Source organism: Microcebus murinus, chromosome 4, assembly GCF_040939455.1.
Source record: "Microcebus murinus isolate Inina chromosome 4, M.murinus_Inina_mat1.0, whole genome shotgun sequence".
Taxonomy (NCBI): Eukaryota; Metazoa; Chordata; class Mammalia; order Primates; family Cheirogaleidae; genus Microcebus; species Microcebus murinus.
This window is the reverse complement of record NC_134107.1, coordinates 42,509,946-42,519,912: the sequence shown is the minus strand read 5'-3', so window position 1 is coordinate 42,519,912 and position 9,967 is coordinate 42,509,946.

Here is a 9,967-nt window from a genome sequence, read left to right as displayed (position 1 = left end):
GATATTAAATAATAACAAGGAATTTTATTGAGTGATAATGGCCTATAATTATGTTTTTTTAAAAATCTCTGTAGTTTTCAGGGATTCAAACTGAAGTAGGTGGGGATGAAATAACGTGATGTCTGGGATCTGCCTTAAAATACTTTAAAAAAAAAGAGAAAAGAAAAAAGGAGAGAGAAAGCGCTGGTGGTGAACTCTTGTTAATTATTTTGTCTGGGTGATGGGTGTGGGAATTCAACACACAATTCTTGCTACTCTAGTGCATATTTCAATTTTTCATAATAAAATCACTTGTAAGTGTTTTGTCGACAGCCTCATAAATGGATGCTATCTATAATCCTTATCCCAAGGCTCTGAATTTTAATGTCCTGTTGAGGTGCAAGTCAGTCAGTGCTGGGATACTTAGCACTGCACTGCCCCCTCGTGCTTTCTACCGAGTTTGCAGCATCAAGGCTTGGCTTAAAACTCCTCACAGCCTTCCTCCCACCCAATCTTTCCTCTTCCACATCAACAGTTGAGCTTGCCCGCTAGTTTTAAATTTATATGGAGGTTATAGAAGGCTCTTAGCAGATAACAGTGCCTTTGTCCACGCTGGAATCCTGAACGCCTCCTGCCCTGCACTCGAGATTTTCTCTCCTTCATTGTTCTCTCTTAACAGTAAGATGCATAAAAGTGGCAAAAAGACCCAAAAGCAGCCAGTTTCCAAGAGCTCAAATGTTTGAAAGGGAAACTGCAATATTTACCAAGCTGAGAAGTTGACTGTGTTCTGATAATCTAGTTTTATGATTATGCACTTATGAATTCCCAGTTATAAATAATCACAGTGACTCAAGTCTCTTGAGAGGAATCACAATGAACAAATGGCCAAACTGATAAAAAACCTCAACTCAAAGCTGTCCTTAAAATGACTTAAACAGGAAAAAGAAAAAAAATCTGGAAATTCTGTAAAATGATAAAATGCTAAAAGATGTGAAAAAAAAACCCAAAACTCCCTAACCAAAATAAACCAATTTTTGTAAAACCAATAGCTAAGACAATTAACTTTTCCTCACCAAAATGTATGTTGACCAAATTATCCTAGGAATGGACTTAATTTCAACCGAATTTGCTTTGTACCAAGTCCTATTTGGCTAAATTGTTTCCGATCTGCATTCAGACAAATCCTATGCAACACACACTTAGCCAATCAATCAATGTAAGGAACTTAGTCATCAAAATGAGAATTTTAACATTTCATTCAGAAATGGTATGAATCCAATTTATACCTTACTTTATATTTCATGCTTCGTTTTTCAGTCTTTTCAGAACCATATAGTTTGATCCTCACAAAAAGCTGGGAGATAAACTGGTCTGAATTAGTAGTTTTGTTTTATACCTGAGGAAATAGAGGCACAGCGACACAAAAGGACTTGCCCAAGGCCACAGAACTGGTAAGTGGCAGAGCTTGGATGAGACCCCAAATCTTTTAGGCTCCTATGCTGGGACCAATTCCACCACAGCAGTATGTAGACCCTGCCTTGATCTTAGGGAAGGCGCCTAGAACAGAGTTTGGGAATATTCCCCCTCAGTTTCACTAAGCAGGTGCTCACAGGTATGCTGTGGAACCTGTGAGAAACAAGCTTGTTTTGTGGTAGAGTTGATGTATCTCTCAGTTGAGGTGCATTTAGCCTCTACTGTGTAAAGATGTGGAGGATAAAACAGAAAGGATTTTGACCAATGTTATCAAGTGTGTAATGTCCTTAAGTATCCTCCTGATCTCCAGGTTGTCAATGTCGTCGTGGAAAGCTAGCCCACATTTGTTCATTCACTTATTTAATAAATGTTATTTAATACCTATCCTGGTCAGGTATTAAATGGTTTCTAGGTGTTGGGGATATAACAGTGAGCAAAATAAAGTCCCTGCCTTCATAGAATGTTCATTCTAGTAAGACAGTAAACAATATAGCACAGTATGCAACTGAGGGATAAATTTGGTGGCTCTGTCTATAGTGATCTTTACCAATACTCAGGGAAAGGAGAGGTCAGCGCAGGTTTGAGTGGTATGAAAACGCACCCCTGTTACATAGAGCCACAACCAACCAGGGTCAGTTATTGATTGGTTGATGGAGGCAGTGTCTCACTCTTGTCATCCAGGCTACAGTGCAGTGGCATCACCATAGCTCACTACAACCTCAAACTCCTGGGCTCAAGTGATCCTTTTATGTCTTCATTTCCAATGAATTTCAGGATCCTATGTTACATAAAATGTATATTAAATAAATTTGTATGATTTTCTGTTGTTAATCTGTCATTTGTTACAAAGGCCTCAACTGAGAACTTAAAAAGATAAAAGAAGATGATGTTTTCCTTCCCCTGCATAGACAAATGTCCTCACAGCTCAGGCCCTGTGTGAAAGACAGTGCATCTCTTTTTTTCAGTAGTCACAACGAAACTCAGTAATTTTATCTCATGAGCTCTGATTGAATAATAGCCTAACTCTAAAACAATCGCTGTGGTCAGTGGGAGGGAACATTCAGCTTGACTAGGAGTGCATCATATGCCCACACTTGGAGCTGAAGGTGGAATGTATGCTAGAAGTACCTGTTGGGGAGGGGTGGGTGGAAGAGGGAGTGTTAATAGATGCTGAGAAATAAAAAACAACAACTGTCTGCTACAACTGCTGTCACCAATGTATTCAAAATAACTACTAATAAATCATGGAGCATAAAATTTACATGAATTTTGAAGAAAATACTTATGATTTCATAGAAATTTCTTGTTTTAGTGCATTCCTCTTCTTGTTGAAAGAAAGAAAGAAAGAAAGAAAGAAAGAGCCCTTTATGCACTACACTTGTTTTTCCTCTCTGCATGTCACTCTAATCAGTGCTTATGTCAGAAACTGCGAAGTATTCTGTAGCCAGGTTTCCCTAGTCTTCACTAGGCTGTAACTTATCATTTCAGACTAAGAAAGAAAGAAAGAAAGAAAGAAAGAAAGAAAGAAAGAAAGAAAGAAAGAGAGAAAGAGAGAAAGAGAGAAAGAGAGAAAGAGAGAAAGAGAGAAAGAGAGAAAGAGAGAAAGAGAGAGAGAGAAAGAAAGAAAGAAAGAGAGAGAGAGAGAGAGAGAAAGAGAGAAAGAAAGAAGAAAAAGAAAGAAAGAAAGAAAGAAAGAAGGAAAGGAAAGGAAGAAAGAAAGAAAGAAAGAACAAAGGAAGAAAGAAAGAAAGAAAGAAAGAAAAGAAAGAAAGAAAGAAAGAAAGAAAGAAAGAAAGAAAGAAAGAAAGAAAGAAAGAAAGAAAGAAAGAAAGAAAGAAAGAAAGAAAGAAAGAAGAAAGAAAGAGGCTGGGGGCAGTGGCTCACCTCAATAATCCTAGCACTCTGGGAGGCCAAGGCGGGTGGATCGCTCAAGGTCAGGAGTTTGAAACCAGCTTGAACAAGAGCGAGACCCCCATCTCTACTAAAATAGAAACAAATTAATTAGCCAACTAAAAATATACAGAAAAAATTAGCTGGGCATGGTGGCACATGCCTGTAATCCCAGCTACTCGGGAGGCTGAGGCAGAAGGATTGCTTGAGCACAGGAGTCTGAGATTTCTGTGAGCTAGGCTGACCCCATAGTACTCTAGCCCAGGCAACAAAGTGAAACTCTGTCTAAAAAAAAAAAGAAAGAAAGAAAAGAAATTTCTTATTTTGGCATTCCCCAAGCTTCAAGGATATGTTTGCTCTTTGCTATAAGGAGTGTTTCAATATATTAATATTTACTCAATATTTATTCAGCATCTACCAAGTGCCAGGCATTAATCTAGGTGGCAGGAATACAGCAGTGAACCAAACAGATATAACCCGTCTTCATGGAGTTTGCTTTCTAGTGGGATGCTCACCCATCCCCACTCAAGCTTCTGCTCACAGTCTGAGATGATTGAATATGGGCATTCATCCCTCAACAACTTTCCCCAGCTTCCTTTTTAACTGGGATAAAAAAAATTGTGTTTCTTAGCTTGGCTCTTCTTCCATCATTGTGGAGAGAGACTTTGAGCTTCAAGGAATATTTCATGTCTTTTCATCCTGGCCGTCTACCACACAGTTTCCAGTCCCCTCTCCTGTTCCTTGGTAGGGAGGAGTCCAAGCTGTGTGTTGATTTCCAGGTTCTTAGTCTCCAGCTGCCACTTTGAAGTTTGAGGTATAAGAGGGTGGCCCTTCCTTCATATGACTGCTGCTGACACAGTCTTTCTAGGTATCATTTGTTTGATTTGGTGAGAAGAATGATTATAAAATCTGAAACTATTTGGCTATCTTTTCCCAAAAGCCTAAGGCTTATAGTTTGTTAATTTTTTTTTTTTTTTTAGCCCTACCATAACGTATGTCAGGGTGGATTTTTTGAGGTGTGTTGCCCCGGTTCTTTGGCTCGTGGCTTGAAGGAATTACAAGTTGGGCTGGTGTGAGGGAGTGATGACAGACACTTAATACTTTTACACAGGCAGCTCTTAATTGCAAACTTATCAGCAGAGACTAGAAAGCGAAAGTACATTTCCTGAGGGGAAGTAGGTCTATCTTTCCAAGTGGAGAAGATGCTGAGGTTTTAACACACTTCTACTTTTATGTCTAGACCTTATAAATATGTTAAATGGTGGGTGGAGTATTCATTACTGTCCTGGGAAAGGGGTAGAGAGTTCCTTGAACTAAGGGCCTTCCCCATTTTTATCCTTATGGGGTTACTTCCAGGGGTTACTATGACAACAGTAAACTGTCATGGCACTGATGGGTGTGATTTTTACTATGCTAATATATGTTAATAAGGAAAGGTCCTCTTTGGACATGAGCTCCTAGTTTCTGCACATGCTGCTGGCCTGGAAAAGTCCCTAACCTCAAGTTCTTGTTGCTAAATGCTCATTGGTCTCCTTATTTTTGCCCCCCTCCTCTTTTCTTGTGGTGAGCATTGCCAACCTGCACCTGTCCCTAACAATATAGAAGAACTAGGGTCTGACTTTGTGTGATATTGAGAGCTTCATGTATGTTGCCTCATCTAATTCTCTCAACAGCTTCAAAGAGGTGTATTCTTTGTTCTCTTTTATAGGCATTGAATGGTTAAGCACTTCTCCAACTTACATAGCTAGCAAGTGGCAGAGTTTCATTTTCTCATTTATAAGATGAGGGAGTTAGATTAGATATGATTTCCTTTCCAGCTCAGCTCTGTGGTTATTTGAATCTATGATTGCAGTTGAACTCCCCAAGATGGGTAGTATCTAAATAAAAATTCCTAGAGACTGAGCTCTTAAATACGACATGATTCCAAGCAGTTTACATTGGATTATCTCCCTTAATTTTCACAACATCCAATGGCGTAGGTACTATTATCATTCCACTTTACAGATAAGGAAACTAGGACACAAGGAGGTAAACAGCTAAACAGTGACCAAACTGAGAATTCAACCCAGCTGTCTTACTCCAAAGCCTTTGTGCTTAACTAGTACACATACCTTCTCTGACGATATTAATGGATGAATAGGTCAGGAGGATAAAGAGAGTTTCAAATAGGAAAACACAAAGTACTGTGAATATTTTAACTTCTGATGTTACTAATGGGTTCAATGGAAAATTGTGGGTTCATTTATTTTTCTACCCACAGCATCTAACACACTACCAGGCACACAACTAATAAATGTTTGATAAATGAAGAATGCATCACTGGGAACTTCCTTTGCTTTCTGCATTCTCCAAAATTGCAGTACTTTCCCTCACTGAAAGTATGAGCTAATAAACTTACACTCATAATTCCATTTTTAAAAATAAAGAGAACTTATAAATAAATATCAAAGGGGATTTTCCAGCCCAAGGCCGTTCCTGGAAAAATGAAACATTTCCACTTTCTCTGGCGCCCTCTAGTGTTCCGTGGTCACAACTAATCAAGAGTGCTGATGCTCCCAGGCTTGGACTGAAACTGAATCTGGATTTATTTTCTACATTGCACGTGTGTCCCCCTTTATGCACTACACTTGTTTTTCCTCTCTGCATGTCACTCTAATCAGTGCTTATGTCAGAAACTGCGAAGTATTCTGTAGCCGGGTTTCCCTAGTCTTCACTAGGCTGTAACTGATCAGTTTGAATTTCTTCAGCTCCTATTCCTGGAGACTCACACAACCTATGAAATGCATTTGTGTGCGTTTGGAAGTATATCCCCTTTCTGGCGTGTGTTATTTGGAATCATTGCATGCTTGCACACACACTCTCTCTCCTTCTTTCTGAGGCCAACGCTCTGATTCCTTGAGGAGTTAGAACTGCATGAAATTCTCTTTGAGAGAAGAAAGGACACCTGTTCTCCTTCCACTTTTCCTTTAGTTTAAGATCTCCAGATGAGGTCATCCAGGATTATCTGGAAAGGCCCTAAATCCAATGACAAGTGTCCTTACAAGAGACAGAAGAAAGAAGACACAGAGACACAGAGGAAAAGCCCCGTGAAGACAGAGGCAGAGACTGGAACGGTGGAGCCATCAGAAGTTGGAAGAGGTAAGAAAGAATTCTGCCCTAGAGCCTCCGGAGGCAACACGGCCCCGCTGACACCCTCATTTCAGACTTCTGAGAGAGTGAACTCCCATTGTTATAAACCATCCAGTGTGTGGCCATTTGCTACAGCAGCCCTAGAAAATTCACACACCATCTCATCACCTCTTTTTGATTTTCGGGGTTCACAACATCTGTGGCTTCACTACTAATCCAGCCCCAGTCTTGCTGAAAGCCTCTGCCCATCTGGTCTCTCCTTCATTGTCCCCTCCCTGGGACCCTCAGGTCTCTGCACGCTTTCCTTCATGTTGCTTCCTCTTTATTGGAAAGAAGGCATGCTCTCTCAACAGAAGGGGACTGTCTTTTTAGGTCGGGTGATACTGGGGAGGGAGATAAATGTCCAAGGACATGGTGGTTTGTGGGCAGGCACCCTTTGCCAGTGTGTTCCTTGCCACATTTTCTCCTTTTATTTATTTATTTTTTATTGACCTTCACCCTTCCCTTTGTTGCCTCCATTAAAGAGCATGTCTGAGACCCACTACTCGCACAAGTCACACCACATCCTTGGGCGTCCTCTGTGAATAAGTGTGTTTGACTAGTTGCTCTCATACCCTGATTCTAGGTCTCATGTATAAGGTATGGAGAAATCCATCTGTGCATTTTTCTTGAGCACCTACTATGCACCAAACACCGCCCCAGAGCTGGGGCTATGTAGCAATGAGAGAGATGTGGTGACTGACCTCACAGAGTAGAGTCTTCCTGGTGTGATAAATGCTGTGCTTATATATTGGGACTTGCCCAAGGTCAAAGGTCAAACAGCTATTAAGCGACCAGCCAGGATTCACATCTACTTCTGCCTGACTTCAAAGCTCATGCTTTCCACCACGTCAGCAGTACCACTTAGGGTCCTGGCAGGAAGCAGAGAGCATGTTCAAGTGGGGTAACTGAGCAGATTGGTAAAAGATGATTTACAGGAGAGTGGGAAGGTTAAAGAAAACCCCACAAAGGATGTTGGTGTTGCAATGCCAGCAACAGCAGGCAGCTGTTACCAGTCCTGCATCTGAAGGGATGCAGTGAGGAGGGTTACTGGGACCTGGAAGGGACTTAGAGGTGTAAGAGAGGCTGAGACAGGAGCTGTGCCCTTTGGTTGAGGTATAACAACCCTGGAGCGGAGATTCAGGGGAATAAAGACCCTAATCTCATACTCTCCCCAACACACCCCCACTTCAATTTCCTCCTGGTGACTTCTATTGGCCAGATCCAACCAGAAGCAAGAGATCAAGGTAGACTGGAAGAGGCAGGCTTAGGGGTCACCTGCAGGGATCACAGAAAAGAACACACAGGGTGGAAAGTAGATCTAGAGGGGCAGAATGCCCAGCATACCAGTGCTTCCCAAACTTGACCCCTACAGATACTACTTTCCTGAATTTGTCATATCCCACGTTCACTCCACACTCACCTGTATTTAATCATTTTTTGAAAATGTCCTCACTTTTATAAAGTTTATTAAATTTATTACTAGGAACAAGTACTAATAAATGGATTCATAGTAATTAAGGTAATATGCACTATCTTTTACTGAAGAAAACTATAAATAAATATGGTGCAATCAAGTTTACTAAATAAAAAAACCTAAAATTAAATAATAATTATAAATGATAATGTATCTCATGATGTGTGACACAGACTGGTCTCTATGTGCCTCTCTAGTCTCCCCTCTGCCTCCTCCGCCTCAATCTACCATCCCTCGGCGTCAGGCATATTGGTTTTTCAGCCCCTCAAAACCAGCCCCACTCCTACCCACCACAGTGCAATAGAAAAACCTACTGCACAGGTTATTCCTTCAGTACAGGTCAGTGAGAGGACACACTCAGGAGTGCTAGGAAACCTGGAGACAGCACCGTATTTCCAAATACGGCTGCTAAAAACAAGAATTATGCTTACCTGAAAGAATCTAGAATTGCACAGGTATCACTCAGGATTTTTTTTTTTTAGGCTCTCTCATAAGGTTGCATATCACTCATGATCTTATTGTTGAGCTGGATATTCAGGTTCTTGACCTGGCACCAAAGTTTAACTTAGATCACATGTTTACCAGATAGGTGACCCAATCTCTCCCTTTATCAAATACAAACAATTAGCGTGGAGGTGAGAAACATGTGGGCGCATGTGCAAGTGACTCTCTGCCCCACAATTTCAAAAAGACAAAAATTACTGTCAAGCACATGATAGATACACTAAATCACCTCCCTAAATTGTTGAATGCCATTCATGGTTGTATTTGTTCTGTGACCAGGGAAAATTACAGTATTTTCTTCCAGACACCTACCTCTACCAAATCCAACCTCTGTGCACAACCAGGTATCTTACTCATGCTACATTTATTTATAACTCTTATTTGCCAAACATTATCCTGCCTTCATATTTATGAAAAAATGGGATAATAAATGGGGAAGCAATATGGTCACTTTAGATGGTATTTGACATCCATTCTCCTTTCTTCCTACAATAGTGACCTCTACTTTCCTTGGGGGCATTACCTAGTCGCCTACTCTCAGAAGTGTGGGAGGAGTCAGCCTTTCCCAGTGTCATTCCCTGGGCTACTGTGACAGTCAGGAGATGCAATCTGAACTAAGGGGATATAGCTGGGGACTTCTGCTTGCAATCATGCTCTCTTTGCTGTACTGAATCTGGTAGGATGATGCACTTGGTATCTTGAATAAACCCTTCTCTTCATGTCTCCACACTATTCTATGTCCTGAAGAAAATTGGTCTGCACAATATAAGTTCCCTCTGGCTTCTAGTTGAATTCTGCCAAGGAGCAGTACCAGCAGGAGGTCGGGGGGGGGGGGGAAGGATGAGGCTGGGGTGTTATTCCCCTGACTTCTTTGTGGGGCTGCTGCAAGCTGGCCGCTTTCCCCTACCAAAGACCCCAGCGCCTGTGAGACAGCCCACTCCATCCAGGTCCCTCCATTTTGCATATGTTCCTCAGATTACCCACTTTGGGTGCCACATCTTTCCTATGTTTGACCAGACTGAAACAGAGGGTGAAGGGCTGGAGCTGCTCACAGCCTCTGGGTCATCTTGTGGGGTCTGCCAGTAAGACTGACATGAAGAAAAGCAGAGCCAAGGGAGGAAGAGGGACTAGGTCTTGGTCCCCTCGGGTGGCCCCCTGACTCTGGTCATCATACTATCGAAGGCTACATCACACACTAATTCTTCAGTTACATGAGCCAGTATATTTCCCTTTCTTGCTCAGGATGTTTTGAGTTGGGGTTTCAATCACTTGAAACAGAAAAGAGTCTTCATTAAGATGTAACTAAAGATACAGCTCTAAAGTGAATACACATGAATTTCTGAGTCTGAGGTCTCTAAATTTGACCTAAATACAATTCCAGTCTCCATAAGGCCTCATCCTATAACAGATCTTGTTTTTATATTTCTCTGAGATTCTGTCTCTTTTACACATTATGTATATCCTTGCAATATTGTC